Here is a 7,500-nt window from a genome sequence, read left to right on the forward strand (position 1 = left end):
GCTGTAGGCTTTTTTTTTTCTCTCTTGTTCCGGCCTCCTTCAATGCTGGTTTTCAGATGTATAAGAGATGTAGGTCAATAGGAAACCAATACCTACAGCCACACCACCCTGAACAACCCCAATCTCGTCTAATCTTGGAAGTTAAGCAGAGCCGGGCCTGGTTAGTACTTGGATGGGAGACCACCTGGGAATACCAGGTGCTGTAGGCCTTTTTTTCTTCTCTCTTGTTCCGGCTTCCTTCAATGCTGGTTTCTAGATGTATAAGAGATGTAGGTCAATAAGAAAACAAAACCTACAGCCACACCACCCTGAACAAGCCCAATCTCATCTGATCTTGGAAGCTAAGCAGGGCCAGGCCTGGTTAGTACTTGGATCGGAGACCACCTGGGATTACCAGTTACTGTAGGCCTTTTTTTTTTTATCTCTCTTGTTCCGGCTTCCTTCAATGCTGGTTTTGAGATTATAAGAGATGTAGGTCATTAGGAAATCAATACCTACAGCCACACCACCCTGAAAAAGCCCAATCTTGTCTAATCTTGGAAGCTAAGCAGCGCCGGACCTGGTTAGTACTTGGATGGGAGACCACCTGGGAATACCAGGTGCTGTAGGCCTTTTTTTCTCTCTCTTGTTCCGGCTTCCTTCAATGCTGGTTTTGAGATGTATAAGAGATGTAGGTCATTAGGAAACCAATACCTACAGCCACACCACTCTGCACAAGCCCGATCTTCGATGCTAAGCAGGGCTTGGCCTGGTTAGTACTTGGATAGGAGACCACCTGGGAATACAAGGTGCTGTAGGCCTTTTTTTTTTCTCTCTTGTTCCGTCTTCCTTCAATGCTGGTTTTGAGATGTATTAGAGATGTAGGTCAATGAGAAACCAATACCTACAGCCACACCACCCTGAACAAGCCCAATCTCGTCTGATCTTGGAAGCTAAGCAGGGCCGGGCCTGGTTAGTACTTGGATGGGAGACAGCCTGGGAATACCAGGTGCTATAGGCTTTTTTTTTTTCTCTCTTGTTCCGGCTTCCTTCAATGCTTATTTTTAGATGTATAAGAGATATAGGTCATTAGGAAACCAATATCTACAGCCACACCACCCTGAACAAGCCTAATCTCATCTGATCTTGGAAGCTAAGCAATTGGGAATACCAGGTGCTGTAAGCCTTTTTTTTTTCTCTCTAGTTCTGGCTTCCTTCAATGCTGGTTTTAAGATATATAAGAGATGTAGGTCAGTAGAAAACCAATATCTACAGCCGCTCCACCCTGAACAAGCACACTCTCGTCTGATCTTGTAAGCTAAGCAGGGCCGGGCCTGGTTACTACTTGGATGGGAGACCACCTGGAAATACCAGGTGCTGTAAGCCTATTCTTTTTCTCTCTTGTTCTGGCTTCCTTCAATGCTGGTTTTAAGATGTATGTCAGTAAGAAACCAATACCTACAGCCACACCACCCTGAACAAGCCTAATCTCGTCTGATCTTGGAAGCTAAGCAATTGGGAATACCAGGTGTTGTAGGCCTTTTTTTTTTTCCTCTTGTTCCGGCCTTCTTTAATGCGGGTTTTGAGATGTAAAAGAGATTTAGGTCATTAGGAAACCTATATATACAGCCAGTCCACCCTGAACAAGTCCAATATCATCTGATCTTGGAAGCTAAGCAGGGCTGGGCCTGGTTAGTACTTGGATGGGAGACCCCCTGGGAATACCAGGTGCTGTAGGCCTTTTTATTTTCTCTCTTGTTCTGGCTTCCTTCAATGCTGGTGTTGAGATGTATAAGAGATGTAGGGCAATATGAAAACAATACCTACAGCCACACCACCCTGAACAATCCTGATCTTGGAAGCTAAGCAGGGCTGGGCCTGGTTAGTACTTGGATGGGAGACCACCTGGGAATACCAGGTGCTGTAGGCCTTTTTTTTTTCTCTCTTGTTCTGGCTTCCTTCAATGCTGGTGTTGAGATGTATAAGAGATGTAGGTTAATAGGAAACCAATACCTACAGCCACTCCACCTTGAACAACCACAATGTCGTATGATCTTGAAATATAAGCAGCACCGGGCCTAGTTGGTACTTGGATGGGAGACCACCTGGGAATACCAGGTGCTGTAGGCCTTTTTTTTTTCTCTCTTGTTCCGACTTCCTTCAATGCTGGTTTTGAGATGTATAAGAGATGTAGGTCAATAGGCAACCAATACCTACAGCCACACCACCCTGAACAAGCCCAATCTCGTATGATCTTTGATGCTAAGCAGGGCTGGGCCTGGTTAGTACTTGGATGGGAGACCACCTGGGAATACCAGGTGCTGTAGGCCTTTTTTTTCTCTCTTGTTCCGGCTTCCTTCAATGCTGGTTTTGAGATGTATAAGTGATGTAGGTCATCAGAAAACCAAAACCTACAGCCACAACACCCTGAACAAGCCCAATCTCGTCTGATCTTGGAAGCTAAGCAGGGCCGGGCCTGGTTAGTACTTGGATGCGAGACCACCTGGGAATACCAGGTGCTGTAGGCCCTTTTTTTTTCTCTCTTGTTCCGACTTCCTTCAATGCTGGTTTTGAGATGTATAAGAGATGTAGGTCAATAGGAAACCAATACCTACAGCCACACCACCCTGAACAAGCCTGATCTTGAAAGCTAAGCAGGTCCAGGCCTGGTTAGTACTTTTTTTTTTCTCTCTTGTTCCGGCTTCCTTCAATGCTGGTTTTGAGATGTATAAGTGATGTAGGTCATTAGAAAACCAATACCTACAGCCACACCACCCTGAACAAGCCAAATCTCATCTGATCTTGGAAGCTATGCAGGGCTGGGCCTGGTTAGTACTTGGATGGGTGACCACCTGGGAATACAAGGTGCTGTAGGCCTTTTTTTTCTCTCTCTTGTTCTGGCGTCCTTCAATGCTGGTTTTGAGATGTATAAGAGATGTAGGTCATTAGAAACCTATTACTTAAAGCCACACCACCCTGAACAAGCCCAATCTCGTCTGATCTTGGAAGCTAAGCAGGGCCGGGCCTGGTTAGTACTTGGATGGGAGACCACCTGGGAATACCAGGTGCTGTAGGCCTTTTTTTTTTTATCTCTTGTTCCGGCTTCCTTTAATGCTGGTGTTGAGATGTATAAGAGATGTAGGTCAATTGGAAACCAATACCTACAGCCACTCCACCTTGAACAAGCAAAATCTCGTCTGATCTTGAAATATAAGCAGCGCCGGGCCTAGTTGGTACTTGGATGTGAGACCACCTGGGAATACCAGGTGCTGTAGGCCTTTTTTTTTTCTCTCTTGTTCCGGCTTCCTTCAATGCTGGTTTTGAGATTTATAAGAGATGTAGGTCAATAGGAAACCAATACCTACAGCCACACCACCCTGAACAAGCCCAATCTCGTCTAATCTTGGAAGTTAAGCAGAGCCGGGCCTGGTTAGTACTTGGATGGGAGACCACCTGGGAATACCAGGTGCTGTAGGCCTTTTTTTTTTATCTCTCTTGTTCCGGCTTCCTTCAATGCTGGTTTTGAGATTATAAGAGATGTAGGTCATTAGGAAATCAATACCTACAGCCACACCACCCTGAAAAAGCCCAATCTTGTCTAATCTTGGAAGCTAAGCAGCGCCGGACCTGGTTAGTACTTGGATGGGAGACCACCTGGGAATACCAGGTGCTGTAGGCCTTTTTTTCTCTCTCTTGTTCCGGCTTCCTTCAATGCTGGTTTTGAGATGTATAAGAGATGTAGGTCATTAGGAAACCAATACCTACAGCCACACCACTCTGCACAAGCCCGATCTTCAATGCTAAGCAGGGCTTGGCCTGGTTAGTACTTGGATAGGAGACCACCTGGGAATACAAGGTGCTGTAGGCCTTTTTTTTTTCTCTCTTGTTCCGTCTTCCTTCAATGCTTATTTTTAGATGTATAAGTGATGTAGGTCAATAAGAAAACAATACCTACAGCCACACCACCCTGAACAAGTCTAATCTCGTCTGATCTTGGAAGCTAAGCAATTGGGAATACCAGGTGCTGTAAGCCTTTTTTTTTTCTCTTTTGTTCCGGCTTCCTTCAATGCTGGTTTTAAGATATATAAGAGATGTAGGTCAGTAGGAAACCGATATATAAAGCCACTCCACCCTGAACAAGTCTAATATCATCTGATTTTGGAAGCTAAGCAGGGCTGGGCCTGGTTAGTACTTGGGTGGGAGACCACCTGGGAATACCAGGTGCTGTAGACTTTTTTTTTTCTCTCTTGTTCTGGCTTCCTTCAATGCTGGTTTTGAGATGTATAAGAGATGTAGGTCAAAATGAAACCAATACCTACAGCCACACCACCCTGAACAAACCCAATCTCGTCTGATCTTGAAAGCTAAGCAAGTCCTGTCCTGGTTAGTACTTTTTTTTTTCTCTCTTGTTCCGGCTTCCTTCAATGCTGGTTTTGAGATGTATAAGAGATGTAGGTCAAAAGGAAACCAATACCTACAGCCACACCACCCTGAACAAGCCTAATCTCGTCTGATCTTGGAAGTTAAGCAATTGGGAATACCAGGTGCTGTAGGCCTTTTTTTTTTTCCTCTTGTTCCGGCCTTCTTTAATGCTGGTTTTGAGATGTATAAGAGATTTAGGTCATTAGGAAACCTATATATAAAGCCACTCCACCCTGAACAAGTCTAATATCATCTGATCTTGGAAACTAAGCAGGGCTGGGCCTGGTTAGTCCTTTTTTTTTTTCTCTCTTTTTCCGGCTTCCGTCAATGCTGGTTTTGAAATGTATAAGTGATATAGGAAATTAGGAAGCCAATACCTACAGCCACACCACCCTGAACAAGCCCAATCTCATCTGTTCTTGGAAGCTAAGCAGAGCCAGGCCTGGTTAGTACTTGGATGGGAGACTACCTGGGAATACCAAGTGCTGGAGGCTGTTTTTTTTTCTCTCTTGTTCCGGCTTCTTTCAATGCTGGTTTTGAGATGTATAAGAGATGTAGTTCATTAGGAATCCAATACCTACAGCCACACCACCCTGAACAAGCCCAATCTCATCTGATCTTGGAAGCTAAGCAGGGCTTGGCCTGGTTATTACTTGGATGGGAGACCACCTGGGAATACCAGGTGCTGTAGGCCTTTTTTTTTCTCTCTTGTTCCGGCTTCCTTCAGTGCTGGTTTTGAGATGTATAAGAGATGTAGGTCATTAGGAAAGCAATATCTACAGCCACATCACCCTGAACAAGCCTAATCTCGTCTGATCTTGGAAGCTAAGCAATTGGGAATACCAGGTGCTGTAAGCCTTTTTTTTTCTCTCTTGTTCTGGCTTCCTTCAATGCTGGTTTTGAGATGTATAAGAGATGTAGGTCAGTAGAAAACCAATATCTACAGCCACACCACCCTGAACAAGCCTAATCTCGTCTGATCTTGGAAGCTAAGCAATTGGGAATACCAGGTGCTGTATGCCTTTTTTTTTTTCCTCTTGTTCCGGCCTTCTTCATTGCTGGTTTTAAGATGTATAAGAGATTTAGGTCATTAGGAAACCTATATATACAGCCACACCACCCTGAACAAGCCCAATCTCATCTGATCTTGGAAGCTAAGCACGGCTGGGCCTGGTTAGTACTTGGATGGGAGACCACCTGGTAATACCAGGTGCTGTAGACTTTTTTTTTTCTCTCTTGTTCCGGCTTCCTTCAATGCTGGTTTTGAGATGTATAAGAGATTTAGTTTAATAGGAAACCAATACCTACAGCCACTCCACCTTGAACAAGCACAATCTCGTCTAATCTTGAAAGATAAGCAGCGCCAGGCCTAGTTAGTACATGGATGGGAGACCACCTGGGAATACCAGGTGCTGTAGGCCTTACTTTTTTCTCTCTTGTTCCGGCTTCCTTCAATTCTGGTTTTGAGATGTATAAGTGATGTAGGTCATTAGGAAACCATAACTTACAGCCACAACACCCTGAACAAGCCCAATCTCGTCTGATCTTGTAAGCTAAGCAGGGCTGGGCCTGGTTAGTACTTGGATGCGAGACCACCTGGGAATACCAGGTGCTGTAGGCCTTTTTTTTTTTCTCTCTTGTTCCGACTTCCTTCAATGCTGGTTTTAAGATATATAAGAGATGTAGGTCAGTAGGAAACCAATATCTACAGCCACACCACCCTGAACAAGCATAATCTCGTCTGATCTTGGAAGCTAAGCAATTGGGAATACCAGGTGCTGTAAGCCTTTTTTTTTTCTCTCTTGTTCTGGCTTCCTTCAATGCTGGTTTTAAGATATATAAGAGATGTAGGTCAGTAGGAAACCAATATCCACAGCCGCTCCACCCTGAACAAGCCCAATCTCATCTGATCTTGTAAGCTAAGCAGGACCGGGCCTGGTTACTACTTGCATGGGAGACAACCTGGGAATACCAGGTGCTGTAAGCCTATTTTTTTTCTCTCTTGTTCTGGCTTCCTTCAATGCTGGTTTTAAGATGTATAAGAGATGTAGGTCAGTAGGAAACCAATATCTACAGCTGCTCCACCCTGAGCAAGCCCAATCTCATCTGATCTTGTAAGCTAAGCAGGGTTCGGGCCTGGTTACTACTTGGATGAGAGACAACCTGGGAATACCAGGTGCTGTAAGCCTATTTTTTTTTTCTCTTGTTCTGGCTTCCTTCAATGCTGGTTTTAAGATGTATAAGAGATGTAGGTCAGTAAGAAACCAATACCTACAGCCACACCACCCTGAACAAGCCTAATCTCATCTGATCTTGGAAGCTAAGCAATTGGAAATATCAGGTGCTGTAGGCCTTTTTTTTTTCCCTCTTGTTCCGGCCTTCTTTAATGCTGGTTTTGAGATGTATAAGAGATTTAGGTCATTAGGAAACCTATATATACAGCCACTCCACCCTGAACAAGTCCAATATCATCTGATCTTGGAAGCTAAGCAGGGCTGGGCCTGGTTAGTACTTGGATCGGAGACCACCTGGGAATACCAGTGCTGTAGGCCTTTTTTTTTTCTCTCTTGTTCCGGCTTCCTTCAATGCTGGTTTTGAGATTATAAGAGATGTAGGTCAATAAAAAACCAATACCTACAGCCACACATCTCTGAACAAGCCCAATCTCGTTTGATCTTAGAAGCTAAGCAGGGCCGTACCTGGTTAGTACTTTGATGGGAGACCACCTGGGAATACCAGGTGCTGTAGGCCTTTTTTTTTTCTCTCTTGTTCTGGCTTCCTTCAATGCTGGTGTTGAGATGTATAAGAGATTTAGTTTAATAGGAAACCAATACCTACAGCCACTCCACCTTGAACAAGCACAATCTCGTCCAATCTTGAAAGATAAGCAGCGCCAGGCCTAGTTAGTACATGGATGGGAGACCACCTGGGAATACCAGGTGCTGTAGGCCTTATTTTTTTCTCTCTTGTTCCGGCTTCCTTCAATGCTGGTTTTGAGATGTATAAGGGATGTAGGTCATTAGGAAACCATAACCAACAGCCACAACACCCTGAACAAGCCCAATCTCGTCTGATCTTGTAAGCTAAGCAGGGCCGGGC

The 7,500-nt window shown here is 44.6% G+C and overlaps 1 non-coding gene and 21 pseudogenes across 1 annotated transcript; all 22 read left to right on the forward strand.

Moving 5' to 3' along the window:
- The first annotated feature begins 90 nt into the window (after positions 1 to 90).
- On the forward strand, positions 91 to 209 carry LOC142147825 (5S ribosomal RNA; annotated as a pseudogene).
- An 81-nt stretch (positions 210 to 290) lies between these two features.
- On the forward strand, positions 291 to 409 carry LOC142146475 (5S ribosomal RNA; annotated as a pseudogene).
- Positions 410 to 492: 83 nt separating this feature from the next.
- Positions 493 to 611, forward strand: LOC142145548 (5S ribosomal RNA; annotated as a pseudogene).
- A 270-nt stretch (positions 612 to 881) lies between these two features.
- Positions 882 to 1,000, forward strand: LOC142145207 (5S ribosomal RNA; annotated as a pseudogene).
- A 246-nt stretch (positions 1,001 to 1,246) lies between these two features.
- On the forward strand, positions 1,247 to 1,365 carry LOC142146594 (5S ribosomal RNA; annotated as a pseudogene).
- A 235-nt stretch (positions 1,366 to 1,600) lies between these two features.
- Positions 1,601 to 1,719, forward strand: LOC142145671 (5S ribosomal RNA; annotated as a pseudogene).
- Positions 1,720 to 1,800: 81 nt separating this feature from the next.
- On the forward strand, positions 1,801 to 1,909 carry LOC142145968 (5S ribosomal RNA; annotated as a pseudogene).
- Positions 1,910 to 2,190: 281 nt separating this feature from the next.
- On the forward strand, positions 2,191 to 2,309 carry LOC142147867 (5S ribosomal RNA; annotated as a pseudogene).
- A 79-nt stretch (positions 2,310 to 2,388) lies between these two features.
- On the forward strand, positions 2,389 to 2,507 carry LOC142145272 (5S ribosomal RNA; annotated as a pseudogene).
- Positions 2,508 to 2,737: 230 nt separating this feature from the next.
- Positions 2,738 to 2,856, forward strand: LOC142145278 (5S ribosomal RNA; annotated as a pseudogene).
- An 81-nt stretch (positions 2,857 to 2,937) lies between these two features.
- On the forward strand, positions 2,938 to 3,056 carry LOC142147698 (5S ribosomal RNA). Its single transcript, XR_012690808.1, has one exon. It is a non-coding gene; the product is annotated as a 5S ribosomal RNA (ribosomal RNA).
- Positions 3,057 to 3,138: 82 nt separating this feature from the next.
- On the forward strand, positions 3,139 to 3,257 carry LOC142146756 (5S ribosomal RNA; annotated as a pseudogene).
- Positions 3,258 to 3,338: 81 nt separating this feature from the next.
- LOC142147729 (5S ribosomal RNA) lies at positions 3,339 to 3,457 on the forward strand (annotated as a pseudogene).
- Positions 3,458 to 3,539: 82 nt separating this feature from the next.
- Positions 3,540 to 3,658, forward strand: LOC142145549 (5S ribosomal RNA; annotated as a pseudogene).
- A 435-nt stretch (positions 3,659 to 4,093) lies between these two features.
- LOC142146622 (5S ribosomal RNA) lies at positions 4,094 to 4,212 on the forward strand (annotated as a pseudogene).
- Positions 4,213 to 4,776: 564 nt separating this feature from the next.
- On the forward strand, positions 4,777 to 4,895 carry LOC142146447 (5S ribosomal RNA; annotated as a pseudogene).
- Positions 4,896 to 4,976: 81 nt separating this feature from the next.
- On the forward strand, positions 4,977 to 5,095 carry LOC142147761 (5S ribosomal RNA; annotated as a pseudogene).
- A 409-nt stretch (positions 5,096 to 5,504) lies between these two features.
- Positions 5,505 to 5,623, forward strand: LOC142145206 (5S ribosomal RNA; annotated as a pseudogene).
- Positions 5,624 to 5,903: 280 nt separating this feature from the next.
- On the forward strand, positions 5,904 to 6,022 carry LOC142145856 (5S ribosomal RNA; annotated as a pseudogene).
- Positions 6,023 to 6,835: 813 nt separating this feature from the next.
- Positions 6,836 to 6,953, forward strand: LOC142146816 (5S ribosomal RNA; annotated as a pseudogene).
- An 80-nt stretch (positions 6,954 to 7,033) lies between these two features.
- LOC142146327 (5S ribosomal RNA) lies at positions 7,034 to 7,152 on the forward strand (annotated as a pseudogene).
- Positions 7,153 to 7,433: 281 nt separating this feature from the next.
- The window catches only part of LOC142146404 (5S ribosomal RNA), a 119-nt pseudogene continuing 52 nt past the window's right edge, over positions 7,434 to 7,500 (forward strand).

This window comes from Mixophyes fleayi, chromosome 3 (genome assembly GCF_038048845.1).
Source record: "Mixophyes fleayi isolate aMixFle1 chromosome 3, aMixFle1.hap1, whole genome shotgun sequence".
In the NCBI taxonomy this organism is placed as follows: domain Eukaryota; kingdom Metazoa; phylum Chordata; class Amphibia; order Anura; family Limnodynastidae; genus Mixophyes; species Mixophyes fleayi.